At 41.1% G+C, this 23,431-nt stretch overlaps 1 long non-coding RNA gene across 1 annotated transcript in view; it reads left to right on the top strand.

Moving 5' to 3' along the window:
- LOC129484331 (uncharacterized) overlaps positions 1–2,013 on the top strand; it is a 70,515-nt gene extending 68,502 nt beyond the window's left edge. Inside the window, exon 3 of the long non-coding RNA XR_008658411.2 lies at positions 1,698–2,013. This is a non-coding gene — a long non-coding RNA (uncharacterized lncRNA). The remainder of the gene's footprint in view (positions 1–1,697) is intronic.
- The last annotated feature ends 21,418 nt before the right edge of the window (positions 2,014–23,431 follow it).

The raw sequence follows: 23,431 nt of genomic DNA, 5'->3' as shown, positions 1-23,431 counted from the left end.
ACTGTTTACAGTTTTTGAATATTTGAGGGATCTGGTTTGGGAAGCAATGACAAGAAAACCAGATTTTTGCGGTAAAATAAAATAAGAAAGAAGTCAATGGCATTGAATCCTAAAAGTCTCCCAAACAAGAAGCCAGGGTAAGAGATAGGTAGTTCAGCAAAGGTTTCGAATCCTTTTGAACCTTTATAGCCTCTAATCCTTAACACAGGTCTGCTCCCTTGTTGAAATTCATTAACGATCCAAAACAGCTGGGTAAAATATGGAATAATATAGGGTTACTGTTAACTTGTTTAAATTCAGATCAAATCTTAATCTTTTTTGTTGTTGTTGTTCTGGCCTTTTCTGTTTAATTTGCTTCCAAGGTTTTCAGGAGCAGTGATGTGAATTATTCTGCATGTCCTGGATATATTTTAGGCTTTAAAAGAGGCAAGATGCCTCTGACTCTGTGAACAAGAAAAGACTACCCTGAGCAGGATTTTCAGATTTGGTTAGTCTGAAAGTAGTGACTCATATGGGTTATTATTTCCACAAAGACAAAAGACTTGTCTAATTGGACGAGGTGGGTGGCACAACAGGTGGTTTGTATCAAGTCTTGTCTTTGCTTTACAAAAAGCAGAGAAAATGCTCAGGTGAGAAATCTTTCTCCAGCAAAGTTCACAAATTAATTTTCAAGTTGCTGAGTTTTGAAGGAGTGTTAGTGTTTTTAGTGTTAGAAGTTAAAGTTCAAGTATCACCATAACCTACAACTTTGTTTCCTTTTCTATCTTGGCTTAACTGAAATCTGTAAGCCATTGTATTAACCTTTTTTTGTCCCCCACAATTTTCCCTTCTCTAAAACTTCTAGAAAGAGCATCAACATCAAATGAAAACGTTTCCATGAAGAGCCACATTAAATTGACTTATGTAAAGAACACATTACTCATAATTCAGTTAAAATATAAAATATTTAAATTTGGTATCTTATTTTCTCTTGACGAAGAGGTAAATTTGGCACAGATTTATTTAATGGAGGGGTTAAAATACTTTTATAGTTTGTAAGTGACTTTTTTTCCCCACTGCTCAAGAGATAGCCCTATGTTTTGAATGTCTTTTTTTTTTTTTTTAACAAGACAAAAAGTCAAGTATCTTTAACAATGTATGTTGAAGACGGCTCAGGGCCGTCTTTTCATGCTGACAAAGTCAGAGGCATCTTGCCTCTTTTAAAGCCTAAAATCTATCCAGCACATGCAGAATAATTCAAGTCACTGCTCCTGAAAACCTTTGAAGCAAATAGACAGGAAAGTCCAAAAAAAAAAAAAAGATTAAGATTTGATCTGAATTTAAACAAGGATTTTCAGGCCAGGCACAGTGGCTCACGCCTGTAATCCCAGCACTTTGGGAGGCTGAGGCAGGCGGATCACCTGAGGTTAGGAGTTTGAGACCAGCTTGGCCAACATGGTGAAATCCCATCTCTACTAAAAATAAAAAAATTAGCTGGGCTTAGTGGCGCGTGCCCGTAGTCCCAGCCACTCAGGAAGCTGAGGGAGGAGAATCGCTTGAACCTGGGAGGTGAAGGTTGCAGTGAGCTGAGATCGTGCCACTGCACTCCAGCCTGGATGACAGAGTGAGACTCCATCTCAAAAAAAAAAAAAGTGCTTTTAAATTCTAGGACATATTTATATAAATGACATTTGCCCCTACTCTTTTCTTGCTTACAGAGAAGAAATGCCACCCAACCTCCTCAGTTTTGTATTTATTTGACTGATAAAAGAAAAACTTCAGCTGAATTAAATTTAAAGAAGTTTAATTGAGCAATGAACGATTCGTGAATCAAGCAGCTTTCCCAGCCGGAGTAGGCTCAGAGACTCCAGCACAGCCACATGGGAGAAGATTTATGGACAGAAAAAGGAAAGTGAGGCACAGAAGCAGCTGGATTGGTTACAGGTTGGCATTTGCCTTATTTCAACATGTTCAAACAATTGGCTACATTTGGCCAAAAGTCAATGATTGGCACAAGTGTAGGCTATGGTCTGTTTACACCTCTACTTGTTATAGTTCACGATGTACAGAAAAACATTTAGGTTGAACTTAAAATATGTACAGAGGCAACTTTACGCTAAACGTGATTTAACATGACTCTGGAGAATTGTTAATTTGAGTATATTATGAATATAGCCATTTTGTGTAAAAGAAAGCTATGCCTGGTTTTACAGAAACCTAGTTCAAGAAAAATCGGACATATAAAACAGACTAATAAGGAAGTGCTTACTCTTATTAGAAAATTATTCACCTTACAGGATAATCTGCACCAGAGTTCATTTTATCTGTGTGCATCTGAAATATGATTTTCTATTAAAAGCGTGTACTTATTACTGTCTTAAATTTTATTGCATTTGTCTAATTATCCAGATAATTATGGTTTTTAAGAAAGATATGCTTTCACCTGAACTACCCCAAACCTGAGAAATAATGTTATTTATAGAACATTAGAACTGGAAGAGAACTGAGAAACACTTTAATCAAGCTATATGTAGATTTGTTTTTTTAATGTTGAGCTTGCAGTTAGAATGTAGATGCAGGAAAGTTGATCAGCATTATCATCACTTATTCATTTATTCTAGCTCTCATTTTGTAAGCCTGTGTGTGTGCATGTGTGTATTTGGTGTAAGAAGTTGGCTAAAATTTCCCAGCCTAAAAATGATCAAAGGAGTATTTTCCTGATCTGCAGTCAAATGCGCTACCCCTGAGCTATACCTTCTCCTTAAAGGAGTATTTTCTACTACCCCTTTATTCAGCAAGTAGCAAATAAAAAGAAAGGAACCTTAAAGTCTTTATAGGTGACTTTTATTTGAAAAATATATGACATATGACCCACATCTATGTATTAGTTTTAAATGCTATTTGACCTTTGTTATTATTTGTCTTAACAAAACAAAACAAAATCACGCAGTTGTCAGAGGCCTAGGAACCAGAGCAACTCCATCTTAAATAGGAGGTGGGTAAAATGAGGCTGAGACCTACTGGGCGCCATTCCCAGATGGTGAAGGCATTCTAAGTCACAGGATGAGACAGGAGGTCAGCACAAAATACAGATCACGAAGACCTTGCTGATAAAACAGGTTGCAGTAAAGGAGCCAGCTAATACCCACCAAAACCCAAATGGCGACGAGAGTGACCTCTGGTCGTCCTCACTGCCACACTCCCAACAGCACCATGACAGTTTACAAATGCCATGGCAACGTCAGGAAGTTACCCTATATGGTCTAAAAAGGGGAGGTGCGAATTATCCACCCCGTGTTTAACATATCATCCAGAAATAACCATAGAAATGGGCAACCAGCAGCCCTTGGGGCTGCTCTGTCTACGGAGTAGCCATTCTTTTATTCTTTTACTTTATAAATAAACTTGCTTTCACTTTGCACTGCAGACTCACCCTGAATTCTTTCTTATGCGAGATTCAAGAACCCTCTCTTGGGGTCTGGATCAGGACCCCAGTCCTGTGACATATTTCTGGTGACCATGAAGGGACTATAGTGCAGAAGCCCTGACCCAATGGCTACCTTTGGGTAAGTGTTGGGGTCCTGTAACATCTTTCTGGCCACCAAGGAAGCGACTATACTGTGGAAACCCCCGACCCAAAGGCTAACTTTCGGTAAGTGGTGGGGTCTGGTAACATCTTTCTAGGGAACCACAAAAGGGACAATACTAAGGAGACCCCCCCGCCCGACCCAAAGGAAATAGACTGTAGCACTGACTGGATGACTTTGGGTAAGTGGTAGGGTACCCAGGTAAAGAATGGGATTGGGTTAGAGGCCCAACTTAGGGGAGTTAGGGTCTCTCCTAAGACAGAGTGTGTTAGAGGACCATCTTAATAAAAGGCAAGGATGCTTGACTTGAAGTAAGAGGCCCAACTTAGGAGGGTTAGAGTCCCTTCTAAGATTTAGGGGGTTAGAGGCCTCTCCCAGTAAAGTCTCTCTCTGTTAAGAACAGGTTTGGCACTATGGGATGTTAACTGCTGTTCTCTTTGGATTAATCTGCCTTGCACTCTTTGCTGATGGCTGTGGGTGACAGGGTTAGGCATGTACAGGATCTTGGGACATAGGGACCTTTATCCTCCCTAAAAGGGGAAACTAGAGCTAACAGGCTGGCTGGAAAATATCCCTTTGCTACCAAGAAACAGCCGCCTGAACTTTTCAATGTTGCTGCAATGGGTGGGTCTTTCTCGCCTCCCTGAGCATTTCGCCTTTCCCACGCTGCCACAGGCAATGCTTTTCTCTCTCTCCTTTTCCTTTCTTATCTTTTCTATTACTCAGGGCAACCATCTTGCCCAGAGATCACATGTTGAAACTCCAAGTCGGAGGTTGGATTAAAGATGACAGGGCCCATCTGGGGGCAAATTTAAGCCTTGCCAGTTTCATATTGGGTGCTAAGCAGAGTAGCTAACGTTTATGTTTTATCACACGTGTTTTACTCTGGCCAGAATGAAAAAAAGTAATTTTCCTTTATGATGCGGCTTGGCCCCCAGGGCGAGGATGCCACAAACCGGATCACTAGGGCCGTTCAGAGAAAGGGAACCCAGAAGCCTGGCATGCCGGCCAAAGGGTAAGCATTTCTTACCAGTCAGATTGCTGGCTTCTCCCTCTCTCCCTCTGTGCAAATGGTTAAATGAATGGAAAAAACAAAACAAAACAAAAACCAGTGTGTATCTCCTCTGTAAAGTTTTGATTAATGTGAAAAAGAATTCTAAGGCTAGTCTTAAACTGTTGTATTTTGTGCTATGAATTCGTTTTTCTGTAGAATAAAATATGGGCTTAGAATACCTGTAACCCCACGTTTCAAGACGACCCAACAAGCTGGTCAGTAACAAACTTGGCTGCAGGTCCCTGAAACAAACAAAAAAACTGGATGAAGTCTCCACCTTGTTTCATGTCCTTGGGAGCTTGACTTTTTAACCACGTGGTGGTACCTTCTCTTGGTCTCCGCCTTGCAGGGAACAGGAATTTTAGGGTTCATGTCATAGTCAACTCTAAAAATCATATTAAACAGTTAAAACCCTTTACAACCTCAAAATTAACTACTCTAGACTTCTTCTGGGAAAGAAAATGGAGACTGCCTCCTACTGTAACTCAGTAACTGAGGCTTTACACTTTCACAGTGGTGGCCCGGGTTCAATTCCTCACTTGGGAAGTAAATCATTTCTGGCTTAATATCTGCATGACCTTGTCTATTCTCTTCTCTGTGGACTGTCTTAAATTTTCCTTTCTCTATGCACCTAGCAGGTTACCTTTGGTAAAGTTCAGAAGCTAGACATATTGGCTGCTTGGCATGGCTAAAGTCAGGTAATAAGAGATCTGAAAGGATTTCTTTTTTAAAGAGCACTATGGTTAAAAGTCAACTTAACTAAAAGTGGATAAACAAGCTATAGATATAGTTTAAAGGCCTTTATGTTTTTCTCTTCTTGGAACTTGTTTTTCTGGGACTTCTTGGGAAAAACAGAGGAGGTGCCACAGACCCCGTTTTGGGGAAAAATCTGTTTTCCTCATGAAACCCCAAGAATTAAAAACAGATAGATCCCTCTCAAAATCAAAGACTCTGTTCTGTTTTACATTGTGTTATATGACGGTTTTGAGTTTTGGGGATATCAGAAATTACTTCACATTATAAGAGAGCTTTGATGTGTAATTGCTAGGTAGTTAATAGTAATTGCAGAGGGATACTTGACTCTTTGCACACTTGGATCAGAGAAACATGCTCTTGGCCACCTGGAAGATAAGGAAACATCCCTACCCCCTCAGGAGATGAGGATCCGCTGAGGGATGGGCTGATTACCAAATGGGCTGGTTAGCTTTGGGTTGTTTTATAATGAAATACAGAGTAGAAGCACTACACTATCTTCCATAGTATCTCCCTCCTTTTGGGGATCCAGGAACCAGTATAAAATGATACCCTTAATTTTGGGGATCTCTCTTTGCCTTCAGCTGCTTATTTGGCCCTAGAAATGGATGCTTTCCTGGCCCCGTTCTTCCGAGGGCTCTACCCTGAAGCCAGTAATCCAATTAAGAAACCGACCAATGAAAAATCTTACAAGTACTGAATCTTGTGTCCGTGTGTCATACGTGTCATATGTTTATATGTAAAAGAGCTCTAATTAATTGGCTTAGAAAAATGAAAAATTAAATAAAATATTTTGTCAGAAAAATAGAAACTTTAATGCCTTTTTGTTCACGTGACTTTAGTAATCTTTTGGAAATAAAGACAATTTTAAAGATTATTGGTAAAGTAAAATGTCTTCAAAATGTAGGCATGTGGTCTAAATTAAGACCAGATATCAGATTTACTAACTACTTTAAGGTCAAACTGTTTCTTTGACTTTTGAAAATTGTTCAATTTACCTCCCTTAAAGACATTAGATTCTAGATAAGGCCTGGGGACATGTGGAGTTAGCCACACCCCTAACTATACTAGAGAGTCAGCTCTTATCTACACTTCTGCCTGGTGTCCAAGACTAGACTCCACACCTAGTACACAATTAAAATTGCTTACTAACCAGGGTTTTCACCAAAAGTAAAAGTTGCTAAGAGTTAATATTATAACATGTAATTAAAACTACTAAAGAAACAACTTTATATGCAAGGTGTGTGAAGAAAGTAAAATGTGTTTTTGGTGAAATATTATAAGAAGTCATGGGAATGTGGATTTTTTCGGCCTAGAGTACTAAAGGATTGTTTTAAGTGAAAAAAAAATCTAAAAATTTAAACAAGTTGTGGAAGGTTTATAAAGATTAATTGTAAGAGATTCTGTATGTGAACATATTGGCTAAAGTTAAAGGAGTATTATTCAGTTTTTCCATCAACATTGGGATAAAAGCACAACAGGCTTTTCTTAGAGCACTGATTGGATCTTTCACAAAAAAATGTAAAGGGTTATAGAAGGTTTATAAGAATCTTATGGTTAAACATTAAAATTAGGTAAATATGTCTATAAGGTTTTATTAAAAATTGGGTTTAACATTAATAGTACATTAATGTAAAGGTGAAATTTCACTTATTTGATATAAAAACTATACAGGAAGCATTATCAAATATGAAATAGTATTTTGCTTTCTTTGGACTATATTTGCATAAATGTGTTATTAGTATATGTTCCAAAATTATGGGAAACTCCTATAATTCTAATATAACTTAGTGTATGTTATTAATACTTATAATTGTTATGTAAAATTTTGTGTGCCATAGAAGTAACCAAATGTCCTTATCAATTGTGGCTTTAACAGTGGCTGTCCTAAAACTTTTTATCTTCCACAGACAATTGTTGTCTTGTTTTAATCCTCTTTAGAAGGTGGTTTATAATCAACTATAGAACTCTAACAGATGTTCCCAAATAAAGGTTTCTAATAACTTTGGAAAATTATAACATTAGAATAGAGGAAATAACTTTCAGAACTCTCATGAAGAACTGGAATGTTCATGAATATCAAATAGAAGAGGAGTTAATGGAATTAACTGAACCAATAAAAAACTGAAGCAATCTTTTAACTTTGCTTAAAACACTACTAATCCTTTGTTTTGTTTTTCAGAGTCAAGGAAACTTTTAAGCTATTTACAGCTTGTAACAATTGAGTAAAGTATACTACTGTGAACAAAATTTAGAACATATTTGTTTCTTTCTACTTGATTTCTCCAGAGTTTAGAAACTAGCTGTGAGTATTCTTATGGCAATATAGTTATTTACATAAGTACAATAAGATTCTGTTTTCTTTTGTAGCAGGACACAATTGGAGAAATTGGTTAATTTTACTAAGACTTTGACTAGAATGGTGTACTTTCCTTTAAGGAATCAAACTTAACTTGTAAAGGCCTGTGGGCAACTAGCCTCATACCTTCCCTACACAGTCCCTGTATAGGGTTTCTGACCTGTGTTATGTAAAGAATGTCACTTTCTCACAGGTCCAGGAGCCCCAAGTTATCTTGGGACCTCAAAAGGAGAAGAATTTACCCAACTCATAGGCATTTGAGGGTACAAACCCATGGCAGGACTCGACTTTAAAAAAGTCTTATCTGAGATTCCTTATGAAACAGAGTTCCATCAAACCCAATTAAAAAGCCTATGTGAGAAGGGGAACATCACACTCCGGGGACTGTTGTGGGGTGGGGGGAGGGGGGAGGGACAGCATTAGGAGATATACCTAATGCTAAATGACAAGTTAATGGGTTCAGCACACCATCATGGCACATGGATACATAGGTAACAAACCTGCACATTGTGCACATGTACCCTAAAACTTAAAGTATAATAATAATAATTTTAAAAAAGCCTATGTGAAAAATAATTATTCTTATTACACTTTATACAAATAATCAGGCCAAGTATAATAAAACAAATCAGTCTTACTATGATTTGCCTTTAATAAAAATGAGAAACTGGAGAGAGAGAAATATGTTTCAAAAACTATGTTATACTTTCTAGTCTCACCGGTTGTTTTTAAGTTTGTTTCTACAATTTAGGCTAACCCTACTTATTCCTGTAAACCAACCAGGGCTCTCTTATTATTACACAGAAGAAACAAGAGGGACAGGTAATGTAAAAATCTGGATCAGTATTCTAATTCTGAATATATCAGAATCAAGTAACAACCCCATACCAACTTAGTTCTAACAGCTGCCCAGTTCATGAAAAGCCTTCTAATTTAATTTACTTAGAATAACTTTACTTATTTTACATTACTCTTGTGGAATATATTACTATTCTACTCTTCGTGTAGAAATACAGGACAAACTTATTGAATGTTTTCTTAAATTAAACATTTATTAATATTCCAGATATCACCTTTTGTCAAAACTCAAGAGTTGTGAATAGACCTTACCATACTGATACTTTCTTTTTTTCTTTTTTCCTTTTTCTTTTGTTTTTTGAGTGGGAGTCTCGCTCTGTCACCCAGGCTGGAGTGCAATGGCACAATCTTGGCTCACTGCAACCTCCACCTCCTGGGTTCGAGCAATTCTCCCTGCTTCAGCCTCCAGAGTAGCTGGGATTACAGGCTCCTGCCACCACACCCAGCTAATTTTTGTATTTTTAGTAGAGACAGGGTTTCACCATGTTGGCCAGGCTGGTCTCAAACGCCTGACTTCAGGTGATCCACCTACCTCAGCCTCCCGAAGTGCTGGGATTACAGGCATGAGCCACCGCGCCCAGCCACCATAGTGATACTTTCTGATTGAACTCCTCTCTACCCTGAATGCAAGAAACCCTCATAGTGAGACAGGAATATCATCACCCCTACTCAGCCTAAAGAAGTTACAGAAGATGGATCTTCCTCCCTCTACAACCCTTAAGATTAATGATTTTCTTATAAAAGGGAGAGAGGAGATGTCAGAGGAGTGTGAACCAGAGCAATTCCATTTTGAATAGGAGCTGGGTAAAATGAGGCTGAAACCTACTGGGCTGCATTCCCAGACAGTTAAGGCATTCTAAGTCACAGGATGAGATGGGAGGTCAACACAAAATACAGGTCATGAAGACTTTGCCGATAAAACAGGCTGCAGTAAAAGCACCAGCTAAAACCCACCAAAACCCAAAGTGCGACGAGAGTGACCTCTGGTTGTCCTCACTGCTACACTCCCAACAGCGCCAATGCAGTTTACAAATGCCATGGCAAGTCATGAAGTTTCCCTATGTGGTCTAAAAAGGGGAGGCATAAATAATCTACCCCTCGTTTAACATATCATCATCCAGAAATAACCATAAAAATGGGCAACCAGCACCCCTCAGGACTGCTGTATCTATGGAGTAGCCGTTCTTTTATTCCTTTACTTTCTTAATAAACTTGCTTTCACTTCTCACTGCAGACTTGCACTGAATTCTTTCTTACATGAGATACAAGAACCCCCTGTTGGGGTCTGGATCAGGACACCTTTCCTGTAATACAGTCACCCTCACTCTACTCCCTTCTCATCGCTTTATCTTTAAACCTCTAATTTGAGATATCTTTTAAATCTATCCCAGTGTCTCTCACTGTCCTGAAGATAAACACACCTCAAGCCATGCACACCAAAAAGAACTGGTTGGAGAAGGAGAAAGGAGGTTTGTTGTTGTTTTTTGAGGGAGAGTCTCACTCTGTCACCCAGGCTGGAGTGCAGTAGCGCGATCTCAGCTCACTGCAGCCTCCGCCTCTTGGTGCAAGCGATTTTCATGTCTCAGCCTCCCGAGTAGCTGGGATTACAGGCATTTGCCACGGCACCAGGCTAATTTTTGTATTTTAGTAGAGACAAGGTTTCACCATGTTGGCCAGGCTGGTCTTGAACTCCTGACCCCAGATGATCCACCCGCCTCAGCCTCCCAATCACTCCTGCTAGGATTACAGGCGTAAGCCACCGGGCCCGGTCAGAAACGAGGCTTTTTACCAACAAATTTTTAAAAGAAACATAACAAAGCAAAGAATTTTGCCATGGGCAGTGGCAAAGTATCTGCTTGTGCTGTTTCTGACTCCATAAAAATCATGTTCAGAAATGGTAAAAAGGCTAATGAAGGTCAAACAAGAAGAGACAGAATCTTCGCAAGAATGCGAAGGTGGCGCATTCAGGGTTTTCTGGACGTCAGGAAGGGACCGCGGTGGGGTGCTTTAGAAGTGGCCGGAGCCCGCCCCTGCACGCAGCTCGCGCCCAAAGCGCCTGGACGCTCTCCTAGGACCTTTTGCACTCTGACCGCTCGACAAAAACACCCTTTTGAAAAATGGTATTCACTGGGCTGTCAGAATTAAGGAACACCAAATTAAGGCTAATAAAACCGTGTTGGGCTCAGAACTGAGCCTTGGTTTTAATCCCGATGCTTTGGATTAATACCAGGCGCTAATTTCAAACATTCAGGGCAGCTCTTTGGAAGAAATAAAGAAGACAAGAACGTCATACAGATTTATTAAGCAAACATTTGTGTTTGTTTATGCTGGAAGAGCTGGGGGGTTGCGTTTTTGGCCAAGAGCACCCCTAACAAGAAAGTGCGAAGGGAGTCATTGCGAAGGCAGCCAAAGACAGAAACAGCGCCCTGCAGGTTTTTCCCAAGTCCTCCTGGGAAAGGCGAGCCTGAGAGGGAGAGGAGCTTTTCACCGAAAGGTATTTTGCAGAGGGCGGGAGGGAGCTCCCCGCTTCCAGCTCCCGGAGTGGCCTGGAGCCTGTGCCCAAAGGTAGGCATGGTGGAGCGGTTGGAATCTGGTTCCCAGCAACCAGCCAGGGTCTTGTGAACAACCCTTTAGCCGTCAGAAGTTCTCCCCAAAGGGTGCTTGGAGAGGGCTGGCCTTTGAGTGGAGTTTATGTTGCAATTGTTCTTTCCAGTCCAATGTGAAAGCAAAGGGCACAATTGGGCCTACTGGCCTGCGGGTTGTCGGTGCGTTTCAGACTCTCGGCTGGGAAATCATGCACCCGTGTCGCATTCCCACTCCAGACGCCTCAGTTTTGAGGCGCAATGGGGCCTTTGGCCTGATCGTACTCTTCCTTTTAGGCCCTTTGGCCTAGAGGCCAGAGCCGGGGTCTGCAGAGACGCGGGCACTCTCTGTCCCCGCGAGCCCCACTACTGGGTTGCTTTGCGCCGGTTGCTTCGGGCCGGCCGCCCTTCTTATTTCAGTACAAAAGGTTTGAGGTGCATTGCTTTCTTTGGCGTAAAGCCCTTGCCGGGTCAGAGTGAAATCTCCGCCTTTTTTCAGGAGCATTGCAACACAAAAGGTTTAAGGGGGGAAATTGTTAAAAGGAAGCCCTTTTCTCTTTAGGCTGAATGCAGTGGGGAGATTAAAACTTTCATTGAGATTTTGTTGTATTCATGGTGGTGGGGCCCTGAATAGGGCTGGGCTAAAGCCCCCTGCGCTGGTGTGTGCCCTTTTATCTCCGGCACATCTTCAGACACAGGTTGTTTTGCACTTGAAAGAGGGGAATGTGGGATTTTGACAGCTGATATTGGCCTCTGAACTCTTGATGGGGATTTTCTAATTAACCCCAAGTACCCATCAGGTGGCCAACCAGGAATGATTTCTGTCAGAAAGGGCAAAAAGTTTCCCATTTTGAGCAAATGGAAGGGGGAATAGTTAACATCCAGAGTAAGGAAATGTAGAAAGCCTCAGTGCAGAATCCGAAAAGCCAGCTGTCTGCAGGTTGGGTTGGGTGAAGTGTGGGGACATCAGTAAGAGAGGCTGTTAAGCACCATTTTAGCATCATCAGATTCAGAACACTTGGGAAAGTAAACGTGGTTCCTGAGACTCAGAGAAAATGACTCCCTGTGCTTTAGGAAGCCAAGATCAGCTGAGAAGCTTGGGTGAAGAGCTCAAGCTCTTAGTTTTACCATTAGGTCTACATGAGAGATTCCCGTTTGTTTGTTTATTGTAATTCTAGTTCCTACTTAAGACTCTTGGCCAAGACCCTAACATACCATACATGAACTGAAATAAATTCCACATGGTTTTAGAGAAAGCACCTCCAGTTGTAGAAATGGCATATCAGCCTTTGTAAATGGAGCGAGAACTACTGATTCATTGGCTCCAAAGCAAAACCATGTGGCTTGTTTTGGAACAAGTCCTCAGAACGAATAATAAGTTTGAAGTTTGGATGATGAGCTGCCAAGCTCTAAGTCCCTTGGGGATCCAGATTCAGTGTTTTGGGGGATATGGTCCCTGGAAGGTACATGGTTGAACAGGGCCCCACACAGGTGATTCTTCTGATTGGGCCAAGCTCTAAGGCAGTGTTTCCCAGGTTTCTCTTATGATAACAACACTAAGCTTGTTTAAAGAAAAAACAAACAAATTTTGGGTGTCCATCTTCATACTGAAACAAAACTCCGGTGGATAGATTATGGGGAAAAATGTATATTTTTAACAAGCTTCTCAGAGGGCTATGAAGGCCCCCAAATCTCCTGATTTTTTTGCTATGCCACTGGTTGCTGCTTCTCAGCCTTACAGATTCCTTTTTAAAATTTAAAATTTATTTTTAGTTGATAAATAATTGTATGTGTGTATGGAGTACAGTGTGATGTTTTGATATATGTACACATTATAGAAAGAGTCACTTGAGCTAATTAACAGATGCCTTTTCATCCCCCTGACCTCAAAATGTTGGCGAGCACCATGGCTCAGTCTTGGGAATATTGCTTGGGAACAAGGGGGAACATTGCTTCAATGATCATGACTTAAAAAAAAATGGTTTTAGGCTTGAAATAGCTTATACAATTCTAATAAAGACTACTTAACAATAAGCTCTTAAAATTCCTGAAAAACACAATCAGTGAAAACTTGTATTCACACAGGAAACATAAGTTAAACTATTTTTCTAATCACTCAAAAATTTTAATAATTGCAGTTAAATTTTAGAACTTTTAGTGCTAAAATCTTTGATATTTTAAATGAATTTCAAATCCAATCAAATGTTTTCATTTACTGTATTTACGTGTTCATTCAACAAATATTTATTGAAGATTACTATGTTCAGGTACTGTTCTAGCCACATAAATACGAAGTGCCTCAAAATAATGCAACTCTAATTTGCAGAGTCTGCTTGCCTAACACACCGGCTCATTTGTTACAATATGTCGTCTGACATATGGGAAAGGACAGGGTAGAAACCACCACCTGGAGATGCACCTGTGTGGTCTCTAGCTCCCGCCTCCTTGGTCTGTGCTCTGGGCTCCTTGGGCACCTGAAATTCCTCTAGTATCTCCATGGGTGCCCTGCAGCTGACTGTGAAAGGAGAAATCCAGGCCGTGCTCAACTCTCTGGGAAGGTCAGTGAGGGCCAGACACTGCTCATCAGTTTGTTGCCTTTGGGAATCATGAAACTGCTGGGCATGACATCAAGCCTTGCTCAGTAGGGCCGCTTTCTAAGGGTGCTTCAGTAGATCCCATAAAGCCAGAGGTAGCTATCCCAGGGCCTCTAGTGGCCACCCTCACAGCCTAACATGATGCTACCTGTGGGTGCCACAGCACGTTGGGTAAGGTGCTGTAACCCAACCAGTTCTAGTCAATGAGCAGAACTATTATGAACTGACTTGTGCCCTCCCAAAATTCATATGTTGAAGCCATAACTTCCAATGTGACTACATTTGGAGAAAGGGTCTTTAAGGAGGTAACTAAGGTTAAATGAAGTCATGGGGTGGGGCCCTAATTCAGTGTGACTGGTGTTCTTCTAAGAAAAGGGAGAGACACCAGGGATGCAAGTCCGCAGAGCAAAGGGCAAGTGAGGACACAGCAAGAAGGCTGCCCTCTGCAAGCCAGGGAGAGAGGCCTCGGGAGAAACCAAACTTGCCAACACTCATCTCTCGGACTTACAGCCCCTAGAACTATGAGAAAATAAATTTCTGTTGATTAACCCACTCAGTCTAAGGTATTTTATTATGGCACCCCCAGCAGACTAATACAAGAATGGAGCCAAATGCAGTGGTTTTCAATCTTGGCTCCCTATTAGGATCACTGAGGAGCTTTAGGCAAATGCCTGGGTTCTACCCTCAGAAATTCTGATTTGATTGGCCAGCTGTGTAACCTGCCTATCAGGACACTTAAGAAGTTCCACAGGTGAGGCTAATGTGTAGCCAAGGTAAGAATCACTGGGGCAATAGATAGAAGTTTTAAGGAGACAGATTTAATTTTATCTGAAAATAATCCAAACCTTTGTCTTGGGTCAACTAATTAGTACCTGGTATTAATCCAAAGCATCAGGATTAAAACCAAGGCTCAGTTCTGAGCCCAACACGGTTTTGTTGGCCTTAATTTGGTGTTCCTCAATTCTGACAGCCCAGTGAATACCACCTTTTCAAAAGGGTGTTTTTTTCAAGCGTCCAGCGTTCAAAAGGTCCTAAGGGAGCGTCCAGGCGCTTTCTGCGTGAGCTGCGTGCAGGGGTGGGCTCCGGCCCCTTCTAAAGCTGCCCCCGCAGTCCCTGCCTGACGTCCAGAAGACCCTGAATGTGCCCCTTTTGCCTGTGATTCTGTCTCTTCTTGTTTGACCTTCGTTAGCCTTTTTACCATTTCTGGTCCTGGCGCAGTGACTCACGCCTGTAATCCCAGCACTTTGGGAGTTGGAGGAGGGCGGATCATCTGAGGTCAGGAGTTTGCGACCAGCCTGGCCAATATGGTGAAACCCTGTCTCTACTAAAAATACAAAAATTAGCCGGGCATGGTGGCACGCACCTGTAGTTCCAGCTACTGGGAGGCTAAGGTAGAAAAATCACTTGAACCCAGGAGGCAGAGGTTGCAATGAGCCGAGATCGTGCCACTGCACTCTAGCCTGGGTAACAGAGCGAGACTGTGTCTCAAAAAAAAAAAAAAAAAAAAAAAAATTGTGAGACTTTCATCCTGAAAAGTATTTAAGCAGAGATTGGAAATAGTGTAGGGGTTTTGGGGGAGAGTTTAGACCAGATGACCAGGATGCCATTCCTACTGGCAGATGACCATCCACGTCATCATCCTCAACATTCATTCTCACTTCCACCTGACCCCACACTTGAGCACCCTGGATTGATCTCTTACTGTGTCATTTCTGATCCCCACCACTTATTTTCTCAGTTGCCTTATTTGGGTGTGTTTCTCTGTGGACTTCCAGGTCCTTACCATTAAAAGAAGAGGCTAAACTTGATGTGTTCTAAGGTCTTTTCCAGATATCAGATTTCTTAATTTTAACCACATAAAAATATAGCTTCCTGATTGAAATAGGAGATGAGAATTAAGCTGGCAACTTCAAGCCATATCAAGTTCCTCTCCAAGAGAAAGACAGATTTAGCCAATGAGCTATGCTTATTTCTACACAAATTGAATTAGTGGAAAATGAAAGCATCACCTGCTGGAGCTGGCCATGACAGATCTAGGCTTTCTTAGAATGACTGCCTGGGAAAGCATACATGTGTCATGAGTGCACCTGCCAGCCTCGTTTGTAGTTTTTTGCTGCTAGATGCTTACCATCCTATAAGTCAGCACAGAAGAGAAAAGCAGTATTGGGCATGAGGATGATCTCTATACACCCTCTAATCAGTGCTAAAAACTGTGGACTCTTCGGGAAGGGGAGACATCAGAGGCCTTTCTGCTGTTAACCCTCAGGGCCTTGCCTGGAATTTGCCTTCCAGTATATTTTGTTCCTGATGGCCATGGATTTGGGGTCTCGGCCTGCTCTTGGGACTTAGAGTCCTGCCCCTAGCTCTTCCCTTTGGGATTCTCCCTTTCCTAAGTACAATTGCAGTAGGGTGCATCTCACTCTGTTGCACATTTTATGCCACATCTGAAACTAGACATAATACTTTGGCATTAAACAGTTTTATCACTGATAATGTGCAGAAACGGTGGAAAGTAACAAAAGTGATCAACTTGAACATAGTGCAGTGATTTTAAGTCTTACAGGATTTTAGAATCAAAGCCTATGAACTAGTCTTCTTGCTTCTTTCTGAGATGAAAACTAAAAACTCAGCTGCACTTTCATCCTCTGCATTTATCATCATCAGAATGGACATCACCAACTGTCCCTACTCCCTGCAGACCTCTCAGATACCATCAGTCAGGATACTCCAGAGAAACAGACCAATTAGATAAATAGATCAGATTAGACAATTGCTATAAATATAAATGTAGATAGATACACATGTATACATATTCATATGTATTTATATATATACATACACATATATGTGTGTTAAGATATTTATTTTTAAAAATTGGCTCATGAGATTGTGGAAGCTGCAAGTTTGAAATCTATAGGGCAGGCTGTCAGGCTGGAAACTAAGGTAGGAGTTGCTGTTGCAGTCTTGAGACTGAATTTCTTCTTTGGGAAACTGCAGTTTTTGCTTTTAAGGCTTTCAACTGATTAGATGAGGGTCATCCATATTATCGATGGCAACCTCTTTTATTTAAAGTGAACTGATTGTATATCATAATCACATCTACAGAACATATTCACAGCAATATCTAGCTTAGAGTTTGATTAAATAACTGGTTGCTGTAGCCTAGCTAAGTTGACATATAAAGCTAGCTATCACAGACACTAAGTAGCTAGCAACTTCTGGGTCCAACTTTTGCTTTGGGCTTGGTAATCTCTTGGGCATTGGGAAAAAAACATATCTGGCCTTGGTTTCTTTTTCTTAAATGATCTGGCCTGTCCGTGGACATTGCCCCATTGAAAAACTGGTTTTGATCTCTTTGGTCAAAGCCAAAGAGGCATGGAACCATAGAATGATATTGATGAAAAGGACTTGAAAAATGACCTATTCAAGCCCCTCAACTTACAAATAAGGAGATGGAAGCCTAACAAGAAGAGGCTATTTAAAGCCATTTATAAGGACAATAGCCAAAAGACTATGACCCATGATCACACAAGGTCACTAGAGCCTTGAAATGCCTTGTAACAATAATTGCCATGTTTTCCTAAACATAGCACTCGGGGACAATATGCTGGCCTGGGCATGGGCACCATCAGGCATATCATCAGGAGTGTTCACCAGTTGCCTACAAAAGAGGCTTCTGGAGATTAGGCCTTAGCTAGATTACAACCTGTTGGCATCTAGTGAATGTCACGTACTCTGAAAGTAGAAACACACTGGAAGATGTCGAAATAAAACCATATAAGAGAAAAGGTGGAACTCCTCTGAGGAAAGAGGGAGGAAAACTGGTGACTGATCAAGGAGATCATGCCAGAACTTTAGAGCCTCCCTGCATTGTTCACAACTGGATTGGCCACCTCTTTGGCAGCCGTTATGTGGGAACACCTGGATAGGTGGATGAATATGTGTGTGCATGCGCTACAGCACCTGAGCTACTCTGTAAGATGTGAGCATGTGTGTAACACCTGAATGCCTGTGTTGTTACATCCCTATGTGTGAGCTGTCAATGAATGCTTGCAACACTGAGTGGGAGGTAAAACGCTGGACTGAGGGTGTTTAACATTGGAATTTCTGTGGTACTATCAGGGTATGTGTAACAATTCCCTCCCCATCACACTCAGCAAATGGCCCCATTTTGGAAAGAAATAGGAGCTATCAGATGAGAACTCTCCCAACTTCCTGCTTTGCTGCCTCCACTCCCACCAGCTTCTGTACTCATCCTCTGCATCTTCTCTATAATAGGGAAATATTTCACCTTCTGTCTAAAACCAAAACCTCTACCTGTGCTCCAATACCACTGGATTCTGTCTGTTCAGGAAATGTCCCTATTGTTTCTCCTTTTCCATCTCTTGGGTTTCCAACCTCTATCTCCTGGATCTTTCTCTTTATTGTTTAAATGTGCTCAATTCTGTGCCATCTGAAACAACAACAACAACAACAACAGAAAACCCAACCTACTGCAGTTGCTGTCTCTCCTTCCTCCCTCTTCACAGCCAAACTTCTCAGAAGCTCTCTCCATCCTCATTGTTCCATTTTCCCACCTGCCACTCACCTCTCAACCACTCCAGTCCAGCATGTAGCCTCATCATTCTATCAAAAGAGTGCTCGATAAAGCCATCAGTGACCTCTGGGCCACTAAATCCAAAGGGCATTTTTTTTTCCAATGAGCATTTTCATATTTTATTTTGACTTCTCAACAGCAGTAAACACTTCTCACCATGCTGTCCTGAAAGCATTCTTTCTCTTTCTCTATTTGGCTCCCCAAATAGAACATGTCTGGATTTCCTCCTCTCTGTCTGACTTTTCTTTCTCCCTCTCATTTATTGGCTCATCCTCCTCCATGAAGTCCTTTAAATGCTGACATTTTTCAAAGTTCTTGAGCCCCCTTCCCTTCAAACACTAGACTCTCTCCCTATTTGAGGCTATCTATGCCATGACTTCAACTTCCCAAGTGATCCTCCAGTATAAATCTCTAACCCAAATATCCCCTATGAGCTCTTGCATATCTAGCAGCCTGTTAGCATCTCCACTTAGATGTTTTCATGCTGTCTCAAACTCAACATGCCTAAATTTCATCTCATGCATTCCTGCCTCCCCTGCCCTTAAGACAACAGCAGCACCAACAAGAACCAGTTTGGTCTTCCTCTAGTGTCTTGTTTTCTTTGAGTGAATGGTATAAGCATCCATCAAACTATATAGGAGGAAATCTAGGAGACATCCTTGACATCCCTACTCCCCATCATCTCCTAAGCCACTCTCGAATCCACCCCTACATCTCCACTGTCTACATCTCCACTGTCACTGCATTAGCCCAAGTCTCCATCTTGCTCCTACCTCAGCAGTTGCTTTCTTTTTTTTTTTTTTTTTTATTATACTTTAGGGTTTTAGGGTACATGTGCACAATGTGCAGGTTTGTTACATATGTATCCATGTGCCATGTTGATTTCCTGCACCCATTAACTCGTCATTTAGCATTAGGTGTATCTCCTAATGCTGTCCCTCCCCCCTCCCCCCACCCCACAACAGTCCCCGGAGCGTGATGTTCCCCTTCCTGTGTCCATGAGTTCTCATTGTTCAATTCCCACCTATGAGTGAGAACATGCGGTGTTTGGTTTTTTGTCCTTGCGATAGTTTACTGAGAATGATGTTTTCCAGTTTCATCCATGTCCCTACAAAGGACACGAACTCATCATTTTTTATGGCTGCATAGTATTTCATGGTGTATATGTGCCACATTTTCTTAATCCAGTCTATCGTTGTTGGACATTTGGGTTGGTTCCAACTCTTTGCTATTGTGAATAGTGCCGCAATAAACATACGTGTGCATGTGTCTTTATAGCAGCATGATTTATAGTCCTTTGGGTATATACCCAGTAATGGGATGGCTGGGTCAAATGGTATTTCTAGTTCTAGATCCCTGAGGAATCGCCACACTGACTTCCACAATGGTTGAACTAGTTTACAGTCCCACCAACAGTGTAAAAGTGTTCCTATTTCTCCACATCCTCTCCAGCACCTGTTGTTTCCTGATTTTTTAATGATGGCCATTCTAACTGGTGTGAGATGGTATCTCACTGTGGTTTTGATTTGCATTTCTCTGATGGCCAGTGATGAGGAGCATTTCTTCATGTGTTTTTTGGCTGCATAAATGTCTTCTTTAGAGAAGTGTCTGTTCATGTCCTCTGCCCACTTTTTGATGGGGTTGTTTGTTTTTTTCTTGTAAATTTGTTTGAGTTCATTGTAGATTCTGGATATTAGCCCTTTGTCAGATGAGTAGGTTGCAAAAATTTTCTCCCATTCTGTAGGTTGCCTGTTCACTCTGATGATAGTTTCTTTTGCTGTGCAGAAGCTCTTTAGTTTAATGAGATCCCATTTGTCGATTTTGGCTTTTGTTGCCATTGCTTTTGGTGTTTTAGACATGAAGTCCTTGCCCACGCCTATGTCCTGAATGGTATTGCCTAGGTTTTCTTGTAGGATTTTAATGGTTTTAGGTCTAACATATAAGTCTTTAATCCATCTTGAATTAATTTTTGTATAAGGTGTAAGGAAGGGATCCAGTTGCAGCTTTCTACATATGGCTAGCCAGTTTTCCCAGCACCATTTATTAAATAGGGAGTCCTTTCCCCATTTCTCGTTTTTGTCAGGTTTGTCAAAGATCAGATAGTTGTAGCTATGCGGCATCATTTCTGAGGGCTCTGTTCTGTTCCATTGATCTATGTCTCTGTTGTGGTACCAGTACCATGCTGTTTTGGTTACTGTAGCCTTGTAGTATAGTTTAAAGTCAGGTAGCGTGATGCCTCCAGCTTTGTTCTTTTGGCTTAGGATTGACTTGGCGATGCGGGCTCTTTTTTGGTTCCATATGAACTTTAAAGTAGTTTTTTCCAATTCTGTGAAGAAAGTCATTGGTAGCTTGATGGGGATGGCATTGAATCTATAAATTACCTTGGGCAGTATGGCCATTTTCACGATATTGATTCTTCCAACCCATGAGCATGGAATGTTCTTCCATTTGTTTGTATCCTCTTTTATTTCATTGAGCAGTGGTTTGTAGTTCTCCTTGAAGAGGTCCTTCACATCCCTTATAAGTTGGATTCCTAGGTATTTTATTCTCTTTGAAGCAATTGTGAATGGGAGTTCACTCATGATTTGGCTCTCTGTTTGTCTGTTATTGGTGTACAAGAATGCTTGTGATTTTTGTACATTTTTTTTTTCTTTTTTTTTTTATTATGCTTTAGGGTTTTAGGGTACATGTGCACAATGTGCAGTTTTGTTACATATGTATCCATGTGCCATGTTGATTTCCTGCACCCATTAACTCGTCATTTAGCATTAGGTGTATCTCCTAATGCTGTCCCTCCCCCCTCCCCCCACCCCACAACAGTCCCCGGAGTGTGATGTTCCCCTTCCTGTGTCCATGAGTTCTCATTGTTCAATTCCCACCTATGAGTGAGAACATGCGGTGTTTGGTTTTTTGTCCTTGCGATAGTTTACTGAGAATGATGTTTTCCAGTTTCATCCATGTCCCTACAAAGGTCACGAACTCATCATTTTTTATGGCTGCATAGTATTCCATGTTGTATATGTGCCACATTTTCTTAATCCAGTCTATCGTTGTTGGACATTTGGGTTGGTCCCAACTCTTTGCTATTGTGAATAGTGCCGCAATAAATATACGTGTGCATGTGTCTTTATAGCAGCATGATTTATAGTCCTTTGGGTATATACCCAGTAATGGGATGGCTGGGTCAAATGGTATTTCTAGTTCTAGATCCCTGAGGAATCGCCACACTGACTTCCACAATGGTTGAACTAGTTTACAGTCCCACCAACAGTGTAAAAGTGTTCCTATTTCTCCACATCCTCTCCAGCACCTGTTGTTTCCTGATTTTTTAATGATGGCCATTCTAACTGGTGTGAGATGGTATCTCACTGTGGTTTTGATTTGCATTTCTCTGATGGCCAGTGATGAGGAGCATTTCTTCATGTGTTTTTTGGCTGCATAAGTGTCTTCTTTTGAGAAGTGTCTGTTCATGTCCTCTGCCCACTTTTTGATGGGGTTGTTTGTTTTTTTCTTGTAAATTTGTTTGAGTTCATTGTAGATTCTGGATATTAGCCCTTTGTCAGATGAGTAGGTTGCAAAAATTTTCTCCCATTCTGTAGGTTGCCTGTTCACTCTGATGATAGTTTCTTTTGCTGTGCAGAAGCTCTTTAGTTTAATGAGATCCCATTTGTCGATTTTGGCTTTTGTTGCCATTGCTTTTGGTGTTTTAGACATGACGTCCTTGCCCATGCCTATGTCCTGAATGGTATTGCCTAGGTTTTCTTGTAGGATTTTAATGGTTTTAGGTCTAACATATAAGTCTTTAATCCATCTTGAATTAATTTTTGTATAAGGTGTAAGGAAGGGATCCAGTTGCAGCTTTCTACATATGGCTAGCCAGTTTTCCCAGCACCATTGATTAAATAGGGAATCCTTTCCCCATTTCTTGTTTTTGTCAGGCTTGTCAAAGATCAGATAGTTGTAGCTATGCGGCATCATTTCTGAGGGCTCTGTTCTGTTCCATTGATCTATGTCTCTGTTGTGGTACCAGTACCATGCTGTTTTGGTTACTGTAGCCTTGTAGTATAGTTTAAAGTCAGGTAGCGTGATGCCTCCAGCTTTGTTCTTTTGGCTTAGGATTGACTTGGCGATGCGGGCTCTTTTTTGGTTCCATATGAACTTTAAAGTAGTTTTTTCCAATTCTGTGAAGAAAGTCATTGGTAGCTTGATGGGGATGGCATTGAATCTATAAATTACCTTGGGCAGTATGGCCATTTTCACGATATTGATTCTTCCAACCCATGAGCATGGAATGTTCTTCCATTTGTTTGTATCCTCTTTTATTTCATTGAGCAGTGGTTTGTAGTTCTCCTTGAAGAGGTCCTTCACATCCCTTGTAAGTTGGATTCCTAAGTATTTTATTCTCTTTGAAGCAATTGTGAATGGGAGTTCACTCATGATTTGGCTCTCTGTTTGTCTGTTATTGGTGTACAAGAATGCTTGTGATTTTTGTACATTAATTTTGTATCCTGAGACTTTGCTGAAGTTGCTAATCAGCTTAAGGAGATTTTGGGCTGAGACAATGGGGTTTTCTAGATATACAATCATGTCATCTGCAAACAGGGACAATTTGACTTCCTCTTTTCCTAATTGAATACCCTTTATTTCCTTCTCCTGCCTGATTGCTCTGGCCAGAACTTCCAGCACTATGTTGAATAGGAGCGGTGAGAGAGGGCATCCCTGTCTTGTGCCAGTTTTCAGAGGGAATGCTTCCAGTTTTTGCCCATTCAGTATGATATTGGCTGTGGGTTTGTCGTAGATAGCTCTTATTATTTTGAGATATGTCCCATCAATACCTAATTTATTGAGAGTTTTTAGCATGAAGGGTTGTTGAATTTTGTCAAAGGCCTTTTCTGCATCTATTGAGATAATCATGTGGTTTTTGTCTTTGGTTCTGTTTATATGCTGGATTACATTTATTGATTTGCGTATGTTGAACCAGCCTTGCATCCCAGGGATGAAGCCCACTTGATCATGGTGGATAAGCTTTTTGATGTGTTGCTGGATTTGGTTTGCCAGTATTTTATTG

The sequence above is a fragment of the Symphalangus syndactylus genome, chromosome 6, assembly GCF_028878055.3.
Source record: "Symphalangus syndactylus isolate Jambi chromosome 6, NHGRI_mSymSyn1-v2.1_pri, whole genome shotgun sequence".
NCBI classification, from domain to species: Eukaryota; Metazoa; Chordata; class Mammalia; order Primates; family Hylobatidae; genus Symphalangus; species Symphalangus syndactylus.
The sequence above is the reverse complement of the archived record's forward strand: the minus strand, read 5'-3'. Positions and strand labels throughout refer to the sequence as shown.